At 37.3% G+C, this 11,992-nt stretch overlaps 2 non-coding genes across 2 annotated transcripts; one reads left to right on the top strand and one right to left on the bottom strand.

The window, feature by feature from the left end:
* Positions 1-7,501: 7,501 nt before the first annotated feature.
* Positions 7,502-7,608, top strand: LOC121231572 (small nucleolar RNA R71). The gene has a single exon (XR_005929630.1). It is a non-coding gene; the product is annotated as a small nucleolar RNA R71 (small nucleolar RNA).
* Positions 7,609-10,765: 3,157 nt separating this feature from the next.
* On the bottom strand, positions 10,766-10,872 carry LOC121230999 (small nucleolar RNA R71). The gene has a single exon (XR_005929069.1). It is a non-coding gene; the product is annotated as a small nucleolar RNA R71 (small nucleolar RNA).
* Positions 10,873-11,992: the final 1,120 nt, after the last annotated feature.

Here is an 11,992-nt window from a genome sequence, read left to right as displayed (position 1 = left end):
CGCTTGATACGTGATATCCGTGATAGGTTTTAAAAATTTATAATTAATCATTCTTAAAACTAACTATTATCACGATGAAGGCAAATGTACCTATCGAACAGTGGTATAGCTTTAGCAAGACTGGATTGTCGAACCCAAAGGAACCAAGAGTACTAGTAATTACTTTCTTTTTATTATCTAGCCTAAAAAATTAAGGGATTTGTTTATCTAAACTAATTAATTAAACTAAGGGTGCACAGAAAGAAAATTGGGGAAAAGCTTTTGGGAAAACTCGATTGAGTAAGACAATACCTAAGGAAAAATCCACCTAGACTTCACTTGTTATTTAACTCTAAATTAGACGATTTATTCATTTGACTTGATCCGTAGAAATCCCTAAGCTATATTATTATCTCTCTCGAGACTAAAAACGTCTAACCCTAGGTTAATTAATTAAAATATCTTTCTAATTAACACCCTAGTGTTGCATTAACTCGATCTATGAACTCCCTTATTAGGTTTCACCCTAATTCGGCAAAATCTTGTCACCCTATCTCTAGGTGTGCAATCAACTCCGATTAATTACGACAAATTTACTCTTAGACAGGGACTTTTGCTCCTCTAAATAAGCACATTAACTTGAATCAATATCCTGGAATATTAAAATAAGAATTAAGAACACATAATTAAGAACAAGTCAAATATTTATCATGCAATTCAGATAATAATAACAAGATCCATCTTAGGTTTCATTCCCCTTAGGTATTTAGCGGGTTTAATTCATAATTATGAAAGAAAACATCTCAAAAGAAAAAAGATAACAAAACATACAGAAAACCCAAAAACTCCTGAAGGAAATTGAAGAGAGATCTTCAGTCTTGATGATGAATCCGGCTTCTGAAATGGATCAATCGGCTTTCCTTCAGTAATTCCTTGCCTCCTACTCTGTGTCCCCTTTTCTAATGCCTCCTCAGGGTTTAAATAGGCTTTAGAATGCCTAAGAGCCCTCAAAAGTGGCCTTTTTCGAATAGGACTATACTTGGGCCCGACAAGGACACGCCCGTGTGCGATTACTTCAAACCGTGGTCAAGGCTGTTAAATAGGCACGGGCGTGTGGTCTACCCGTGTAAGTCGTACTTTGATTCTGCCAAATGGACACGACCGTGTGACTACCCGTGTAAAGAAATCCAGCCCGTGTTGATTTCTCATGTTGGTCCATTTTCTCCATTTTCAGCCCGTTTCTCGTTCTTTTTATTCTCCTATGCTCACCTAAGTATAAAACATGAAATTAAAGAATTAGGAGCATCAATTTGACCAAATCTAAGGAGAAATCATCCATAAATGGGCTAAGCATGGGATAAAAATATGTATAAATTATAGTTTATCAAATACCCCCACACTTAAGCGTTTGCTTGTCCTCAAGCAAAATCCTCAACTCACAATCAAAATAAATTCTTCTCAACTTATAATCCCTATTGATAATATCTCAAAATAAACCATAAGTAGTCATAAATTGAGAATTCAACTAGAAGAACATCAAAGTTTCAAACATTCCAAGTTGAGCATTTTATCACGAAAGCATAGGTGTCTCCCCTCATTTAAGTGATTACCTTTGATTCAAAATATCACAAATTTTAACATCCTCACTAAAAAGATTCACTCAAATCACTCGAGGTGTTTAAAGACAATAAATGAAACACTCATTAGTCAATATGAAACGTTATTACCATAGGCTTACATGAAAATCAAATCTCCACCACTATATATTGAGATGATATGTCAATCAAAAGGTCTTTAGAGGGTTGTAACGTGACTTTGGTTAGGGGGTGTGGTCACAATCTAAAAGAATAGGTTAGAATCGAGATTGAATTGAAAAATTACCTAACTAGAAAAATAACTAATCATTAATTGAATACAAGTGAGCTTCAATTAACACTTAAGCTAAAAAAAACGATGAATAACTACTACTATATATGTATGTATTGTAATTTTTTTTAAGAACAAGTCAAATAACATAGGCTATCTATTAAAAATAAAACATAGCTAAGCAATTTATTCAAATAAAATCTCGACATCAAATTAATTTAGGGGATTTCAACCATAATGGGTTAGGGGTTAATGTTGAGGGTAAATCAATGATTGGGTTGTTAGGCTCAAGGGGGTTCACTAAAGGTTAATTGTGAAGGTAGGCTTTTATGGAGCAAGTGGGTTAAACCTAAGTGTCTTTATCATCTCGACATATCAAATCAAATGGTGTGGTCTTGACATGCATAATCAAGCAAGTTCTAGAATGACAATTCAATATTGACGCACTCAAAGCAACAATAAAAGTGAGCATGAAAGAAATAATAGATGCTCTAAAGGCTCAAGATCTCACAAAAATTATGCTTTTTTATGTTTAAACCTGTGAATTTCAACTCAAGATAATACCTAAACTTGGGGAAACAACCTAAAAAATTTAATTCTCACAAATCAACTTTATCATGCTTGATTCTCTAATTCCTTAAAGTTTGAATAGTCAATGCATAAATGCCTATGTTTTAATTCAAGACATATTAATAGAAAATCATAAATCAATCAAAATTCATTCTAATAATGATATGAGAAGATCAAATGAGAATAAGACAAAATTCAGGGATTTTTCTAATAATGATACAAAAGACCCCCTACACTTAAGATGTACATTGCCCTCAATGTACAAAGTTAAATTTACGACAGTATAGATATAAGATCATAAAATAGGAAGAGAAGTGAAACTTCCTGAATGATGAATGGATTTCTTGAATTGGAGTTACGGAGAATAATCAGCCAAGGCCTTGATAAGAGTGGAGGAGGATACTCCGGTGGTGGCAGAGGTTCCTTAAGCCATAAGTCCTGTGCCAAAAGAATGTTATATCTGGTAGTAGCTATGGTCATGGTCGAGCAGGACATGGCAGTTGTGTAGAACCTTTACCAGTGGAGGTTCGAGTTCCTAGGTAATGATGAGCTTTGGAGCTCTTTTATAACTATGATAACATCAAGAACTGTTTAGGAAATATAAAGAGGCATAATTACTCGTAAAGGAATAGTCAAAACTATAAATTGTTTAATAAAAATTATAAAACCAATAAATGAAATAATATTAAAGGAAAATAAAATAAAAAGTACTTAAAGAAGATAAATAAAGATAAAAGTAAAAATAAAAATGATAACAAAAAAAAAGTTCTTAAATATCGTCATCGCCGGATGGTTCGCGGGGTGGTGGTGGCGATGAGATGTAAAGGTGCTGACAAATCTGATGAAGAGTAGTATCAATGTGATCAAAGCACTGAAAACACTGCTTCTTAAATCGAGTAAGGCACTCAGAAATGTTAGAGTATGAAGTCGCCGCATGAACTGGACGATGGATGGGTGGTGGCTGAGACGGTAGGTCCTCATGATGTGGAGGGACATCATCAGTGATATCCTCTGGGTCTTCCTCCTCGGTGGACTGGACGAGGCGATACTGAGGAGGGTAGGTTCCATGTCGTTTCTCGATCATCCTCATATGTAGTGGGGACATCTCGCCGATGAGAGTGAGGGAAGATGATTCTACTGCTATGTTGAAGAGCCCGAAGTACCGTGCTAGTCTAGTCACGTAGGGGCCAACAGAGATAACTCCTCTCCTATGCCGCTCCGTCTAATGGCGGATGGTGAAGGAAATGAAATAGGCAATGTCGAATATGTGCCCGTTCACCATACTCCATAAAAAGTAGGGGTCGTGAGTGTTGACGACGCCGATGCTCTCCCACCGTCCTGTCAGGGTGTGAGCAAGGATAGAGTGCAGGTATCTCACAGACGGGGTGAGAGCTGATGCCTTGGAGCGACTGGGTTCATAAGTGGTCGAGTTAGGGACTAAAGCTCTCCAACACTTCGAAGGAGAATACTAGATATGACGATGAAAGGTGTCGAGCTTGTTGTCGTCCATGAACTCCTCCGTATATAGCCCTAGTGCAATTTCAAACTCGGGTACGCTCAACTGGTGAACCAAACCACCAAGGTGAAATTGGACCATTCCTGGATCATCAAACTCCATCATAACAGTTTGGAAGTGAAAGGTCGACTAGTGTTCCAGGGTGAGCTCAAGATACGTCAGCTCGATGATCCCAAAGAAGAGCTCTCACAAGTCAGCCGTCAGAAGAGCTCGGACCGCGTCAGCCAGTTGGACTTGTTCAAGTGTAGTCCAATTAATGCAGCGGCCCACACCTAAGGGTTAGGCCCGGAGTATCTGAAAGAGTTCTTCCTGGGGTCCTAAGGGGAACTGAAGAAAAGGGTGGCGAATCTCAGCAGTAGAACCCAAGGATGACCTTGCTCCTTTCCTCTTCTTCGAAGCGGGGACGGCAGTCTTTTTGCCATGTGAGGTTGACATGGTATACCTGCAATGAAAAGTCGAAGTTAAAACAATACTCCCCAAGAATGGCATGAAGAGGTATGCAAGTATGTTAGCATTAAAGAAGAATACTTCATGGGCATCACAGGTAACAGGTAAGATGAAAAGTAAATAAATCCTAATGGAAATCATTATTGACAATAGGAACATGGGAATAGTGCTAAATGGAATATCTAATGAATGAATGTATGTGGGTTTGATAATATGAAATATGGTGTGGGTAAGCATGAAATCCATGTAAACAAGAAAAATGGATGAATGTAGCATAATGCATTGACTAAAATGGCAAATTTCTAACAAAGAGCATAAGTATTACTATCATTATAACCATAAATATTTACCCAAAATAGTCAAATAAAATAATAAAAAATCATGAAATAAGTAAAAATTTTGAAGAGAATAGAGAGAAAAGAGTAGACAAACGCAAGATGGAAGAGCTTGGGTCAGCGCACGGGCGTGGTAAGGAGGGCATGGGCAAGAGTTGCGGCGGCTAGGGTTAGGGATTTTGGGGAAGGGGATGATGAATAGTGAGAGGTTTATATAGATTTTGGGGCACACGATCCTGGGGCATGCCCGTGTGCCTTTATTTTAGCCCGTGTTTATCTTGATTTTCAAATTTGGGTGCATCTGATATTCGTCCCACGCCCATGTCCTTTGGGGGTGTCGATGCACATGGTTGTGTCGTACGGTTGTGTTCTACTTCGTTCGCTTCTCCCACACTGGTGTATATAGGTGCATGCCCGTGTTGTTTTATCAGTCTTGAGCACGGGTGGTGGACACGGGCGTGTCGCACGCCTGTGCTAAATTCTCAGCTTCAACCATAGTTTCAAGACAAGGGCGTGTCTCACGCTCGTGTTGTTTGACAGGCTCTCCCACGGCCATGTCGTATGGTCGTGGCAACTTATCGCATCTCGTGTTGGGAAAAATTTTACCCTGTTTTCACATGGCCGTATCGCACGGCCATGTCTTCGTCCGTGGTGTGAGCGCGGCCTAAGGCACGCCCATGTGCCTAGCCGTGTGGATTAGAAAACCTGTGTTTCAAGGACTCAGTTAGTGATTAATGTTAAAAACTAAAATTTTAAAGAAATCAATGCTGTTAGTGCTCGGGTTACCTCCCGAGAAGCGCTTATTTATAGTCTAAGCTCGGCTCATCTCTCTTGCATGGTCATGGTGGTTCAAGGAGTTTACACTCCTCATCCCTGCTACTAGTTTCTTCAGAATAAGGTTTTAGACGAGTATTATTTACCTTAAACTTACTAAATTTGGGATGAATTACCTCGACTGTGCTGTATGGGAAAATGCTAAGTACCGTAAAAGGGATTTCTCCATTAGGTTCAGAGGTGGCAATCTGAGGGTCTACTGCATCCAGTAGTACTTTGTCTCCAACTTTGAGTTGATTTGGTAAGATATTGAGCTCATCATGGCGTGGTTTTGGTTTATCGTTTGACCTCGGTTTATATGTCCACCGTTCATCTAGTTCCTCAACTCATAGCCTTCGTTCTTTATAGATGGGTCCCTTATCGTCACTCGAACAAGGCTCATGTGCGCTCTTCGAACCTGTTTTCTGCACAGAGGGTTTTACCATATGATCAGTATTAGTAGTACGATTTATACAATCACCCTCGATTTTTGATGTGTTACTCGAATGACGAGCTTGAAGGGTGATTGTTTCGTCTCTAACACGAAGTGTGAGTTCACCTGTGCCAACATCAATTATTGTTCTAGCAGTTGCTAAAAAGGGTCTCCCTAAAATTAAAGGAACGTTACTATCCTCCTCTATGTCTAGAATAACGAAATCAACTAGGAATATAAATTTGTCAATTTTAACGAGTACATCTTCAATAATACCCCTAGGATTTTTGATTGTTTTATCGGCTAATTGAATACCCATCCTAGTTTGTTTGGGTTTCCCAAGACCTAGTTGCTCAAACATTTTTTAAGGCATGACATTGATACTAGCCCCTCAATCAGCCAATGCATTATTAACATCTAAGCTACCAATTAAACAAGGAATCGTAAAACTTCATGGATCTTATAATTTGTTGGCCAGCTTATTCTGTAGTATGGCTGAGCAAACTGCATTTAGCTCCACATGCGACACCTCATCCAACTTCTGTTTATTTGTTAAAAGCTCCTTTAAGAATTTGACTGCGTTTGGCATCTGCGAAAGAGCTTCAATAAACGGTAGGTTAATATGTAATTTCTTTAATAATTTAAGAAATTTACCGAATTGTTCATCTGTGTGGTCTTTCCTTGTCGCATTAGGGTCTGGCACATGAGGTTTTTACTCTTTACTTACTGCTGTTTGTTCACTGTGGTCTACCTCAACTTTGCTTTCACTTCTGGTTCAGGTTCCACTAACCCTTCCTTGTCTTGGATGGTAATTATGTTGAGTTGTTCCCTTGGGTTAGATTCAGTGTTACTTGGCAGGCTACCTTGTGGTCGTTTAGATATTAATTTGGCGAGTTGTCCTATCTAAGTTTCGAGCCCTTGGATCAACGCTTGTTGATTCTTAAGTGCTGTCTCGGTATTCTAAAAATCAGTTTCTGACACCAAGATGTATTTTGTTAGCATTTCCTCAAGGTTCAGCTTTTTCTCTTGTTGGTAGGGTGGTTGTTGGAAGCCTGGACGTGGTGGTCTCTAATTCCCTTGGCCTCCCCATGAGAAATTCGGGTGGTTCCTCCAACCTGCATTGTAAGTGTTACTATAAGGATTATTTTGAGATCGAGGATTATAACCCACGTAATTTAATTGCTCATTCTCCATGTTGTGGCCATAGGGTAGGTATTCTGAATTGTTTGATCCACCATAATTTGCTTCGCACTGCATTACTGGGTGAACCTGTGAAGAACCAAGAAAATCGTCAATTTTTCTATTCAAAAGTTCTACCTGATTAGAGAGCATGGTCACCGAATTGACGTTAAAAATGCCAGTTGTTTTCGTTGGCTTTGTCCTCATGACTTACCACTGATAATTATTCAGTGACATCTCTTCTATAAATTCATAAGCATCCTCAGGTGTCTTATTATTGATAGTTCCACCAGCACTGCGTCAATCATCTGTCTAGTCGAAGGACTCAAGCCATTGTGAAACGTTTGAACCTGTAGCCAAGGTGGTAACTGGTAAGGGCATCTTCTGAAAAGGTCCTTGTATCTCTCCCATGCATCATAGAGTGTTTTTAAATCCATCTGCACAAAAGAAGAGATATCATTACGTAATTTAGCCATTTTAGCCAGAGAAAAATATTTTAATAAAACTTTTCGATCATTTGTTCCCAAGAAGTGATTGACCCTCGTGGTAACGAGTTCAACCACTATTTAGCTTTGTTCCTCAATGAAAAGGGAAATAATCGAAGATGAATGGCATCATCATAAACGCCATTGATTTATGTATCGTAAAACTCCAGAAAATTCACCAAGTGAGCGTTGGGATCCTCATCCTGCAAACCATCAAACTGAACAAATTTCTGTATCATTTGAATTGTGTTAGGTTTCAGTTCAAAATTATTTGCAGCAACAGCAGGCCTAACTATGCTTGATTCAGTTCCTGTTAAAGAAGGTTAGTATAATCATACACAGTACGTGGAGCAGGATTCTGATTAGCAACAATCGCAGGAGGTAGCAGATTTTCCTGGTTTTCATCCATCTCCTCAGTTGTGGTATGAATATTGTCCTCTTGCTCTTCCTTTGTGTATCTTAAGCTTCGCCTTATTTCTCTTCGATTTCTGCAAACTTTGCGATTGATCTCACTATCGAAAAGTAATGGTCCTGACGGGTTTCTTCTGGTCATAAACTAGAAAAACCTATTAGAAGAAAATAAAATAAAAGTTAGAAAAGTGAAATTAAACTAAAAATAAATTGCACAAAAAGTAAATATGGCTAAAGCAATAAAAATCAAATGTTCCTAATATCTTAGATCCCCAGCAACAGCGTCAAAAACTTGATACGTGATATTCGCGACAAGTTTTAAAAATTTATAATTAATCGTTCTTGAAACTAACTATTATCACGATGAAGGCAAGTGTACCTATCGAACAGTAGTATAGCTTTAACAAGAGTTGGGTGCAACTTACTATTTCGAATTTATCCGATAAACACTAGGTTCTAAATTGGTCTGATTTGTGTACCCATTCGAGTCAGGTTAGTAAGGAGTAACTGTGTAATTACAATTTGTGCTACTAGATAGAACTTATGGAATTATGATGTAATTACACTCTATCAACCAAATAGGTCTAGGAAATTACAATTTCTTGTAATTATAAAAAGAATTGTAATTTATGTACTAATAATTACACTTTCATCTAATTACTTTGTAGTATCCAAACACATCCTAAAAATCAAATTAGATATCACTTTTGCAACTTTCTTTTATTTCCAACTCTTTTCTTTGTATTGCTACTAATAGGCAATTATAATTGACCTAAAAATTTATTAAAATTAAAATTATTATTTTTGAAATGAAATATGATAACACAACTGAAGTTGTGCGTACTATTGCAAGGGCCAAATTTCAAATGCTTTGGGTCGAATGCCCATTTTAAGCAATGGTTTATTAAGTTGTGTTCGACTTAGGAGTTATGTTGGTTGATTAGGTTTCTGTGTCGTATACAGATCTAAAAGTGTTGAGGTGGTGATGCCATTTCGATAGCAAACTAGTGTGTAACTCTAATCCCGAAAAATCAATGAACTATGCAAAGTCAAAAATCATACTATCGACACTACATGTAACATCCCAAAAATTGAGGGTTAGTAGAATCAGGTTTGTGAATTGAGAGAGAGTGGTCATGCCTTAATTTTTGAGGTATTTTTTTTTGGTTAAATGCTAGTGAATCTTTCCTTGAAATCCAAGTTCAGATCCCTTCCCTCGCATCATTTTTATTATTTTGCCAATTTTGCCTTAAACCCTAGTATGTGACATGCCTTGTTTTTAAAATAAATATTGAAAAATTATTTCAAGAATGAGGAAAGAGCCTAATGGTTAAAAGAAATATAAGAAAGTGATAAACCATAAAAGTAACATGTTCTAATCCCATGCTTGGCATGTTTTTGGATGATTTATTATATAATTTAGTGAATTTGATGCTTTTAATCCTTTAATTTCATGTTTCTATACTTAGGAGAGCATAGGGGAGCAAAAGGAGCAGAAAATGAGCATTCTAAAGTCTATAAATACACACTAGAAGAGGACCTAAAGGAGGATAGAGAGAAGAACAAAGAAATTACTCGAAGAACACCGTTAGGATCAACTTAGAAGCAGGATCTCTTTCAGGATTGAAGATCTCCAATCAAATTCTCTAAAAGTTTTTGGGTTTCTTTATGTTTTGTTCTTTTCCTAATTTTGAGATGTTTTCCTCCCAAAGTATGAACTAAATTCCCTAGATACCTAGGGAAGATGAAACCTATGACGGATCTTATTGAAGAAGTTTTCTATTATCTAGCCAGTAAATTGAAGATGAAACCTATGGAAAATGAAACCTATGTTGCGTTCATAGTTAAACTAGATTAGTAAATTTAGATTAAAAATAATCACTTCAATTTATCAGCTAAATAATAGAAAAATAGTAATTACTAGTACTTTTAGTCCTCGTGAATACGATATTCCCGACTCACCATAGCTATACTATTATTCGATAGGTGCACTTTTCGTTGTCATGGTTTTAGTTAGTTAAGTGAATCATCATCAAGTTTTTGGTGTCGTTGCCGGGGACTAAGTTAATAGGAACACTTGATTTTTATTACTTTAGCCATTTTTATTTTTATTTTTATTTCTTATTTTCTAAATTTTCTTTTATTTGCTTCTAGCAGGTTTCTTTAGGTTAGGACTAGGAGATACCTGCCGGGACCACTTTTATTCGACAATGAAATTGAAAGGACTGCTCGCAGAAATCGTAGAGAAGCGAGACAAAGTCAACAGAATACAGTGGAAGAGCAAGAGGACGTTATTATTACTGAGGAGATGGTTGATAATCATAATAATCAGCTACCTCCTGTGGTTGCCGTAAATCCTACTCCTCGTACTATGTACGATTATGCCAAGCCCAATCTCACTAGGGCTAAATTGAGTATTGTTAGACCTGCTATTGCTGCAAATAATTTTGAACTAAAACCTAACACTATTAAGATGATTCAACAGATTTTTCAGTTTGATGTTTTGCACGACGAAGACCAAAATACTCATTTTTGCTAACTTCTTGGAATTCTGCGACACTTTCAAGATAAATGACATTTCTGACGATGTCATTCGCCTTCGGTTGTTTCCATTCCCATTAAGAAATAAGCTAAACAGTGGTTTAAATCCCTACCACGAGGGTTTATCACTACATGGGAGCAAATTATTGAGAAATTTTTATTAGAATACTTTCCACCAGCTAAGATAGCCAAGTTAAGGAATGATATCTCTTCCTTCTTGCAAATGGATTTAGGGACCCTATATGATGCATGGGAGAGGTATAAGGATTTATTAAGAAGGGTCCCTCACCGTGGGTTACCTCTATGGCTACAGGTTCAAACCTTCTACAACGGTTTGAATCCCTTGACTAAGCAATTGATCAATGCAGCCACCGGTGGAACTCTAAATAACAAAACATCTGAAGCAGCTTATGAGTTTATAGAGGAAATATCACTGAATAATTATCAGGGGCAAGTCATGAGGACAAAGCCGATAAAAGCAGCTGGTGTTTTTAACGTTGATACGGTCACCATGTTATCGAATCAGGTAGAACTTTTGAATAAAAAGATTGATAGTGTATATGATTCTACGTAGGTACATCCGGTGATGTAGTGCGATACAAATGGAGGAGGGATGAACAATCTAAAATGTCTATCCTACAACCCTAACATAGAAAGTGAACAAGTCAACTATATGGGTAATAATTCTAGACCTCTAATAATCCCTATAGTAACACTTATAATGCAAGTTAGAGGAACCATCCCAATTTCTCGTGGGGTGGTTAAGGAAATCAAAGACAATAACCCCTTCCGGGCTTCCAACAACAACCTTACCCGTAAGGGAAGAAGCCAAACCTTGAGGAGATGTTGACAAAATTTATTTCAGTGTCAGAAACCTGTTTCCAAAACATCAAAACCGCACTCAAAAATCAACAAGCATCGATTCAAGGACTCGATAATAAAATAGGTTAGCTTGCTAAGCTGATTTCAGAAATACCACAAGGTAGCTTGCCTAACAACACCGAAACTAACCCAAGAGAGCGATTACTGATCGAAATGAAGAAGGGTTAGTGGAATCTGAACCAGAACTAAGGCAAGAAAGTATGGTAAGTAAAGGTAAGGTTGGGGTGAGTCATAGTAAACAAAAACTGGTAAGTAAGGAGTATAAACCTAGTATGCCATACCCAAATGCGAAAAAGAAAGACCATACAAACGAACAATTTGGTAAATTTCTTAAACTTTTAAAAAAGTTGCATATTAACTTACTATTTATTGAAGCTCTTTTGCAGATGCCCAATTCTGTAAAATTTTTAAAGGAGCTTTTGGTAAACAAATGGAAGTTAGATGATTCGTCGCTCGTGGAGTTAAATGCATTTTGCTCAGCTATCTTACAAAATAAACTACCCAACAAATTAAAAGATCTAGGAAGTTTTACTAT

This window comes from Gossypium hirsutum, chromosome A06 (assembly GCF_007990345.1).
Source record: "Gossypium hirsutum isolate 1008001.06 chromosome A06, Gossypium_hirsutum_v2.1, whole genome shotgun sequence".
NCBI lineage: Eukaryota > Viridiplantae > Streptophyta > Magnoliopsida > Malvales > Malvaceae > Gossypium > Gossypium hirsutum.
Note: the sequence above shows the minus strand (reverse complement) of the source record. Positions and strands in the feature narration are given on the sequence as shown.